Source organism: Lolium perenne, unplaced genomic scaffold (assembly GCF_019359855.2).
Source record: "Lolium perenne isolate Kyuss_39 unplaced genomic scaffold, Kyuss_2.0 unplaced18, whole genome shotgun sequence".
Taxonomy (NCBI): Eukaryota; Viridiplantae; Streptophyta; class Magnoliopsida; order Poales; family Poaceae; genus Lolium; species Lolium perenne.
In genome coordinates, this window is record NW_027248976.1 from 80847 (window position 1) to 90802 (window position 9956).

A 9956-nucleotide genomic window follows, 5' to 3' on the forward strand; every position below is an offset into this window, starting at 1 on the left:
ACGATGTGCTTAATGGGAAGATTGACGAGATCTCCCAAAAGCTGGATGCTACTCATGTGACCGTCACTATAATGCAAGATCAAATGACAGATGTACAACGCAATCTTGCTGATTTGCGCTTAGCTGTTGAGAATTTGACCGTGCAACAACAACAAGAAGATGACGATGATCCTGAGCTTCAAGATGACGCACACAATGCTCGTGATGCGCCACGTGGTAATCGTCCTCGCGGTTGGGTTCCAATTGGCCGCAATGGTCGTGGACAAGATGAAGAAGATGGTTTGGGTAAGCCCAAATTTTCTATACCCAAGTTTGAAGGAGGAGCTGATGTTGAAGAATACCTCACTTGGGAGCTCAAGATTGAGAAGTTATGGAGCTTACATCCGCATTATTCTGAAGACCGGAAGATCAAGCTTGCTTCTTCCAAATTTGATGGCTATGATTTGCGTTGGTGGGATGCTTTTGTTCGTAACCGCGAAGAGGATCGTGAGCAGCCTATACGCACATGGCGTGCCATGAAGGAGGCGATGACTTCTCGCTTTGTGCCTACAAATTACTTGCGGAATATATATGATAAGCTGACGCTATTGAGACAAGGTGTGAAGACTGTGGATGAATACTACATGGAGATGGAGATGCTTATGCAGCATGGCCGTATCCGTGAGTCTCTTGAGATGACAATGCAGCATTTCCTCAACGGTTTGAAGTATGACATCAAAGGCATTGTTCGTCACTACAGCTACACCAATATGAATCAATTGTTACATCATGCAAGAGAAGCTGAATCACAGTTGGCTGACGAAGCAAAGATCAAAGGTCGAGCTACAGGAGCTGGGCGTTTCACACCCCGTGCGGCCCCATCTATGGCGCCGGCGCCTTCGACACGCTCCGCCCCTCCGCCTAGTAAGTCGGTCTCCAATGTGTCTAACACAAAGAAGTCTGAATCTGCTGCAAGTACGAGTGGCTCTAATGTGTCTACTGCGCGTAACCGTGATATGGTTTGTCATACATGTGGTGGCAAGGGTCACTTCAAGAGAGATTATCCTAACCGCAAAGTCATGGTTATCAATGAGGACAATGAGTATGAGACTGGAGATGATGTTGATCTTAATGCTCCAGAAGATGATGACTATGACACTGATGGTGAAGATGCATATCCGTCTGATGCTCGCACCATTGTTGTGTCGCAGCGTGCTCTTAATGTGTTGCCTAGTGCATCTACTCAGCGCTGCAATTTGTTCCAAACAAAGGCTTTAGTTGGTCCTGACAAGGCTTGCAAGGTCATTATTGATGGCGGGAGTTGCCGCAATTTAGCAAGCAAGGAGTTGTGTACCAAGCTGAAGTTGAAGTATCTACCGCACCCGCATCCATATTATATTCAGTGGTTGAGCGACAATGGTGAGATGAAGGTAAACCACATGGTGTGTGTTGAGTTTGCTATTGGACCGTATAAGGATTGCATTGATTTTGATGTCGTTCCTATGACGGTGTGTCACCTACTATTGGGTCGGCCTTGGCTCTATGACCGTTCTGTGCAACACAATGGCCGTGCCAATACATATCACTTGGAGTTCAAGGGCAAGAAAATCAGTTTACAGCCTATGACACCACAGCAAACTGTCAATGAGTCTCATCAGAAAGTTGAAGTCAATTTGGAGGATGCTTCTTTAGATAGGCGAGAGAATTGTAATGTTGTGAGTGATATACCGAAAAGTGAGAGAGTGAATTCCTTAGTCTCATTAGCCACCAAAGAAGACATGAGAGAATTAGTGAGGATCCTACAGCCATGCCTCTTGTGCTCTTGTACAGGGGTACGGTTTTGGTTTCTAACGACATGACCCCTCTTCCTCTTGGTGTTTCTAATGTTTTGCAGGAATTTGGCGACGTGTTTCCGGATGAGGTACCCGCAGGACTTCCACCATTGTGAGGTATTGAGCATCAAATCGACTTGATTCCCGGAGCTTCGCTACCCAATCGGGCACCATATAGAACGAACCCCGAAGAGACGAAGGAGATACAGAAGCAAGTACAAGCGCTACTCGACAAAGGTTATATCCGCATAAGCCTTAGTCCTTGTGATGTTCCTATTATTCTTGTTCCTAAGAAAGATGGTACATAGCGTATGTGCGTAGATTGTAGAGCTATAAACAATATCACTATTTGATATCGTCACCCTATTCTCCGATTAGAGGATATGCTAGATGAATTGAGTGGTGCTGCTGTGTTCTCTAAAATTGATTTGCGTAGTGGTTATCATCAAATTAGGATGAAAGAAGGGGATGAGTGGAAAAACGCCTTTAAAACAAAATTTGGTTTATATGAGTGGTTAGTAATGCCTTTTGGTTTGACTAATGCACCTAGCACTTTCATGAGACTGATGAACCATGTTTTGCGTGAATTTATTGGCAAGTTTGTGGTTGTGTATTTTGATGACATATTAATTTACAGCCGCACTGAATCTAATCATATTATACATATTCGACATGTTTTGCAAGTGTTGCGTGATAGTAAACTCTATGGTAATCTTGAGAAGTGCACATTTTGCAAAGATAAGGTCATATTTCTGGGTTATGTTGTCTCTAAGCATGGAGTAGAAGTAGATGTGTCTAAAATTGAAGCGATTCAAAATTGGCCTACTCCCATGAATGTGAGTCAAGTTAGAAGTTTTCATGGTCTAGCTGGGTTTTATCGCCGTTTTGTGCCCAATTTTTCTACTATTGCTGCACCTTTGAATGAATTGACTAAGAAGGGTGTTGCATTTGAGTGGGGCGTTGCCCAAGATCATGCTTTTGATGAACTGAAACGATTGTTAACTTCTGCACTGTTGCTTGCACTTCCTGATTTCAATAAGCAATTTGAGATTGAATGTGATGCTAGTGGTATTGGAATTGGTGGTGTGTTGATGCAAGAGGGTCGCCCAATTGCATATTTTTCTGAGAAACTTTCTGGTGCTAAGTTGAACTATCCTATCTATGATAAAGAATTGTATGCTTTAATTAGAGTTCTTGAGGTTTGGCAACATTATTTGTGGCCAAAAGAATTTATCATACATTCTGATCATGAAGCTTTGAAATATCTGAAAGCCCAATCTACTTTGTATAGGCGTCTTGCTAAGTGGGTTGAGTTCATTGAGTCTTTTCCATACATTATTAAGCATAAGAAGGGAAAATATAATATTGTTGCTGATGCTCTATCTAGGAAGAATATGTTATTAACTCAACTTGATGTTAAAATTCCTGGATTAGAGGTGTTATGTGATTTATATGCGACTGATCATGATTTTGCTGAACCATATCGCTTATGTGCTCTTGGTAAAGCATGGGAAAAATATCACATACATGATGGGTTCTTGTTTCGAGCTAACAAACTATGTGTTCCAGAATCGTCTGTGCGTTTGCTATTATTGCAGGAATCACATGCTGGTGGTTTGATGGGTCACTTTGGGCGTGAGAAGACGCTACTCATGCTCGCTGATCACTTTTATTGGCCAAAGATGAGGCGGGATGTGGACAGGTATGTGAAGAGGTGCATTACTTGCAACAAGTCCAAGTCCAAACTGAAGTCTCACGGTTTGTATACTCCATTACCGGCACCTACTACACCTTGGGAAGATATTAGTATGGATTTTGTGTTGGGTTTGTCGCGTACTAAAAGAGGCCATGATTCTATATTTGTGGTAGTGGACAGATTTTCTAAAATGTCACACTTTATTGCCTGCCACAAAAGCGACGATGCGTCGCATATTGCTAACCTGTTTTTCAGGGAGATTGTTCGACTACATGGAGTCCTGAAGACTATTGTTTCTGATTGTGATGTGAAGTTCATGAGCTACTTTTGGAAGACACTTTGGGGAAAGCTAGGGACAAAGCTGCTGTTCAGTACTACTTGTCATCCCCATACTGATGGTCAAACTGAGGTGGTGAATCGAACCTTGTCACAACTGTCGAGATCCATGATCAAGAAGAACCTGAAGGAGTGGGAAGAGTGTTTGCCGCATGTCGAGTTTGCTTACAACAGGGCGGTACATTCTACCACGGAGCTATGTCCTTTTGAGGTGGTGTATGGTTTTAAACCCATTACCCCACTTGACTTGTTACCTTTGCCCATACATGAGAGAGTTAATATGGAGGCATCCAAGAGGGCAGATTTTGTGCGCAAAATACATGTGAAGACTAAAGAGTTGATAGAAAAGAAAGGCAAGAGCAATGCTGCAAGGATGAATAAGAAGCGCAAAGAGATGTTGTTCAAGCCTGGTGATATGGTCTGGGTACATTTTCGCAAGGATAGGTTCCCGAAGCTGCGGAAGTCTAAGTTGAAGCCTCGTGGTGCTGGTCCTTACAAAGTGCTTGCCAAGATCAATGATAATGCATACTCAATAGATCTTCCAGTTGATGAGTTTGGTGTCAGTAATTCTTTCAATGTTGCTGATTTGACACCATATGACGGAGAAGACCTTGGAGCGTCGAGGTCGACGCCTTTTGAAGGTGGGGAGATGACGAGGACATCCCTACTACACCACTACCTCCATCATTAATAAATGAAGATGAACCTGTTGTGGAGCTCAAGTCCAATGAAGTTCGGATTGGACCAATTACAAGGGCTCGTGCGAAGCTACTTAAACAACATGTGAACTTGTTTCTAAATGGTACTTTGATTGATGAGAAATTTATACTGCCTAAGTCCTATTACTTATGTATCATCAGGTATCAAGAAGAGACGAGCATCACACGAGGAGGAGAGGAGCAGCTGGACATGAAGACGGACGTCAAGATGGACGTGAAGCTGGACATGGAGCTGGACATGAAGATATCTCATGGACGCGCGAGGGAGGAGCGGGAGGCATGCGCGAGAGGAGAAGAAGACGTCCAGGCCGGTCCAGCACCCGGTCCGACCGGCCGCCAGACCGGCCAACCCGGTCACTGACCCGGTCGACCGGGCGCCAACCGGACGCGATTCATCGTACCGGATGAAAACCGGAAAACCTCGCAACTATCCGGTTGCCGCCCGGTTGACCGGACCCCAGACCGGCCGACCCGGTCCCTGGCCCGGTTGACCGGATTCTAGACCGGATTCGTCCGAGTCTGTCTTGACCAGATCTATTCTGGGTCGGTTATTTTTGTATCTTTTCGACCAGAACTCGTCCCGGACGCCTATATAAGTGCCCAGGACGCCCCCCTAGCTGCTTTAGACCACGTTTAAGATAAACCCTAGTTCTTAGTTGTTTTCTCTAGCAAAACTATTGAATCCCTACACCATATTGTGTGATATTGTGTAGATCCTGAAAAAGTCTTGTGTGATCTGCTGTTCCATTGGGAATTAGACGGTTGCAACTTACCGCTTCGTGGTCGGCGGCTACGTGCGCAAGTGTGTGGAGTTGCGAATATCTAGCAGGGTTGAGAGCTGTTGCATTGGCGACAGGGACCAATCGAGAGATCTCGTTGCGTCATACAAGTTATCATCCACTTTATCGTCGTGTACCTCCGCTGCCATCACCCCGTGAACATCATCACCACCGTTGCTTACTGAGAAGATCGGGACACCCCTTATCAGTTAGGGAAGAATAGATAAGGAGTTTTCTATATCTACATATAGAAAGGTCTTATCATCACCGAGAAGCATCTTCGGATTTCCTGCAGTTTAGTTTTCTGCGGGATAAAAATAATGAATGGCATGGAATTTATGTATTTTTATGTTATACATTCTTAGATCCAACAGAAATTCAACTAATGAGATTGGCTGAAGAGGATGTAAATTTAGATGCAATTCATAAATATATTTACAACATGAAAAGATAGGTAGCAAATATATGATATTTATATGGTAGAGTGAAGAAGCACAATATTATGCAATTTTGCATTGTGAGCCGACTGCCTTCCATTATCAAATATAGTGGTCCTTAGAAATGACCTAATACAAGTCAGCGGAAATATTTCTATTACTAAAATTTCCGTTTATAAAGCAACAAAACTGATTTATTATCACTAATCTAGCTAAAGATTTTAATTAATAATTTGCACTAGGCAAATAACCATTTTAAACCATGCCAATTTTATTTTCCTCAAGGTTTATTTTGCCTACAAGAGTAATATTGTTAGACCAAAAAGTATCGGGTCTTAATTTTAGTAGTGTAAAAAAATATCAATATATCTATTGTAACAAGCACAAAGTATAAATAATACTAGCCGCGCAAACTGCGCGGGTTACCCTGCTAGTTCATATAATGACATAACCTTGTTATTAATAACATCCAATGTTCATGAGCACGAAACCATGATCATCTATTAATCAACAAGCTAGTTATACAAGAGGCTTACTAGGGACTCCTTGTTGTTCACATAACACACATGTATCAATGTTTCGGTTAATACAATTATAGCATAGTATGTAAACATTATCATAAACACAAAGATATATTATAATAACCATTTTATTATTGCCTCTTGGGCATATCTCCAACAACTTTTTGTATTGCATTTACCTGTAGGTGTTAGTTTCCAACATAAAAAATCATCATCCTGTGAGCAAATGATTGGAGTATTTTTTATAATGGTAGCCATGGGAGCTTGGAAGAGAGATTCGATGAGATGGTGGTTCCAGGCTTGTTGGTTTGGGTTCCAAAGGTCTTTCACTTGGTATGGGTAAGTGTAATTACCGGGCTGTATGATTAAAGTATCATAGATGTGAGCCCAGTCGTTGCACCAAGGAGTGCTCCACACCGAAATATGGCCTTGTGAGAGTTGGTAAAAGGAATGAGCCTTTAGAATTGGAAGGATTTTTAAAATGGAGGCCCAGAAAGCAGATTTGGGAGTGTTTGCATTTGGACGCCAAATGGAGGAGTCGGGGAAATATTTGGACTTCAACACAGCATGGAAGAAATCATGCGGCCGATCTGCTATTCTCCAAGCTGCCATCGGAATGAGACCTTGATTAATAGCCTGCAAATTTTTTATTCCCAGACCTCATTCATTTTTTGGAGCACAAATGTCTTTCCAAGCTCTTAAGCAAATACTTCTAGAATTTATTTCCTCCCTAATCCCGGTCCACCAAAAGTTTCTAATGATAGCTGTTAGTTTTATAATAATTTTTTTGGTGAATAATATATTAGACATGTAATAGACAGGGATAGAAGAGAAAACAGATTTTATAAGCTCCAGTCTAGCCGCATGTGAGAGTTGGTCAGCCTTGTAAGTTGAGAGTTTCGATTTAAATTTGTCAAAAACAAGGTTGTAAGCAGTAGTTCTATCCTTACCAGGAATGATGAGTGGATGTCCAAGATGGATGAAATTATTATCAATGTCTGGGGCAGGGAAAATTTGTTTGATGGTTTGGGGCGAGTGTTTTTTGTTTTTTGACTTTTTGATCTACTTTGAACTAAGAGGATCTCATCTCCACCTTTTACCAGTTCACCCGTTGTTGTTTTATTTATAAAGCGGGGTGAAACCCATTTCGAGTACCTAAGTAGGTGAGTCCCGGTTTTCAATCTGTCAATACGTCTCAAAAAGAGCTTCTATACGGCAAGGTACACAGCTACTGTCATAAACAAAGGCTAGACCTCGACCCCTCTCATTCTTGATGATCATATTGTCGAGAATCACACAATTCGTGATGATATTTGTGAGAGATTCTTGTCCTAGAACCATTACAGTCAACTCCCTGTATCAGATACCATTAAGCAAAGTTTTGGTTTTATTTTACGACAGTTACTTCAACAGTTCATAGCCGACATTAAACTACTAAACCACAGCCTAACCCGTCTAACATATGACCCGGCATGGTTAGAAATCAGGGCATGCAGCGGATACTAGCAGATTATTTGGTATACAAAGTTTCTTACAGATCACAGAGACAAATAAACACGCACACACAACCCAAAGAGGCAAAGACAATCCCGACAGCATTATCATAATGCTCTGACATGAACTCATCACCGCTCTAGAGCATGCCAACATTGGTACGATGCAAATCTGTAGCTTTTGAAAAGAATCATCAAGTCACTGCCTTAGTCTTCTGGAGCATACAAAACCCTCCCGGCCAACATGCTGTGCACAAAAAATTCCATATCTATTCCTGATCTGGAGAAGCTTTGTAACATCTGGCATAACCCCTTGGCCTTGCTTTCAGTAACCGAGTGATGAAAGGATATTGTCATCTTTTTTAGCGCTGTTGCCCAACTGAATAACCGTTGCACAAATTCGCCTTCACGTTCAGTTCCTGACAGTTCACTGATTTCTACTTCTTGGAGGCCATCCAGCACAAGTTCCTCCGTTTTCCACATTGTTTGTTGGTCACAAATGCATCCCGATGAGCATGGAGTATGTGCCTGAAGTGAAGGGGGTATCAAGTCGGTAAGATTAAAAAAAATCGCTTGATGACAAAAAGGGAGATAGAGCTATAAATTATCAAACTGCCTGAGTACTTCAAAATGTGCATCAGCAGAATTAACAAAAGAAATAGACCGTAAATTAGTTTGAAGCCAGCCTATCGCAGAAAATAAGCTTTGTTCTGTACAAATAGAAAGTGGTGTCACAAACATTACCATAGAAGTTACAAAAAATCTTAGGCGTGACAATGCCAAATTTGGCATTTGGACTTCGCTATCAATGGAACCCTCTTACACAATGCATGCTCTATGAGCTTAGTAAAATAATCTCCCAAGTCCTGGCTTTTAACTGTGTTATCATAATTGAGTCTATCAAGAAATAAGCAGCATACATATTGGCATACTTCAGAAAATTAGGACACCACTCTGTCAAACTTGAAGAACACAGCATTATCGCTAGCAGAATATGAGCCAGATTTTTTACACACGTGAAGTTTGGAGGCGAAGTATCAGTATCAAAACAAGCAACTAACGCCTACAGTAAGGCAATTGGCGGTCGATCCTAGGTTTCCCAATACATGCAAATGCACATTACTTGATGTCAATTCCCTGGTGACTCAAGTATTATCTGAATGGTAAAAGAAGGAAGAAACAAATTAAGTATAGTTTACCTCTAAGTATTTTAGTGCCAGCTTTCTTACACCAGTACAGACTCTGAGAATGTGGAACGAGCTGGCTCCAACGGAATGTCCTTTTGACATCACAGGCAAGCACAATAATGTAATGTCAGGTAGTTTTGTCATGTCTTCCATCAAGTATCGATTGTTACCTATGGCCTGTAGATCCACAGGATGTAAAGAAAAGGATTACATGAAGAATTTAATGTCCAGGAGTCTTGTCATGTCTTCCATCAAGGTTTATAGGTAAATTGCAAAAAAAGAGTAAAATATATCACAGTTGAAAAGTTCATCGCCCTCTTGGATAACGAATATACTAGTGCAGCAGTACGTATCTTTAATCACAATTACCCAAAGGCAGAAAAAAAAGCACTCTAAGAAGACGGAGATCGGGCAGGCTCATGTTCATCACACCTATGTTTCAGAGATTTGAGCAAATTAAAGCATAAAAACTGAACTCACCGAATTATAGAGCAGCGGGATGGTTAGACTGTGCACAACCTTGAAGTGGCCCAAAAAACTGAGGCAATCACGGTTGGGTTTAAAGTCATCAGGTCCATATACAAGAAAAATGCCAGTGCCGAGCCGTTGTAGGTGTGTCATCTCGCCAAGCTGGACGGGGCATGGATCATAGGCATCCCTCCATTCGAGCGACACCAGCTGAGGGGCTGAGATGTTGGCAACCGGTTGATTCGGATTCCGAAAATTCAGAAAGCAGAAGGCCACTCTTAGCTCTTCGAGCGCCGGTGCCACGACAGCGAGCTGCTGCAAACCGTCTAGATTCATCAGCTCCAGTTCCAGGAGGGACTCGGAGCGGATGGTGAATTTGTCAACACCCGAGGCGTCGTGGATGGCGAGTCTTTGTAATGACGGGCACAAAGGCGACGAGAAAACGTCGCCGAGCACACACGGAGGTTGTAGCCGGAAGTTATCCAGGTGGAGATCGGTGAGCCGGGCGG

At 42.3% G+C, this 9956-nt stretch overlaps 1 long non-coding RNA gene across 1 annotated transcript; it reads right to left on the reverse strand.

Moving 5' to 3' along the window:
• Positions 1–7689: 7689 nt before the first annotated feature.
• Positions 7690–9636, reverse strand: LOC127347384 (uncharacterized). Its single transcript, XR_011750062.1, has 3 exons — positions 9460–9636; positions 8992–9156; positions 7690–8320 (listed from the first exon to the last, which is right to left on the reverse strand). It is a non-coding gene; the product is annotated as an uncharacterized lncRNA (long non-coding RNA).
• Between the last annotated feature and the right edge of the window lie 320 nt (positions 9637–9956).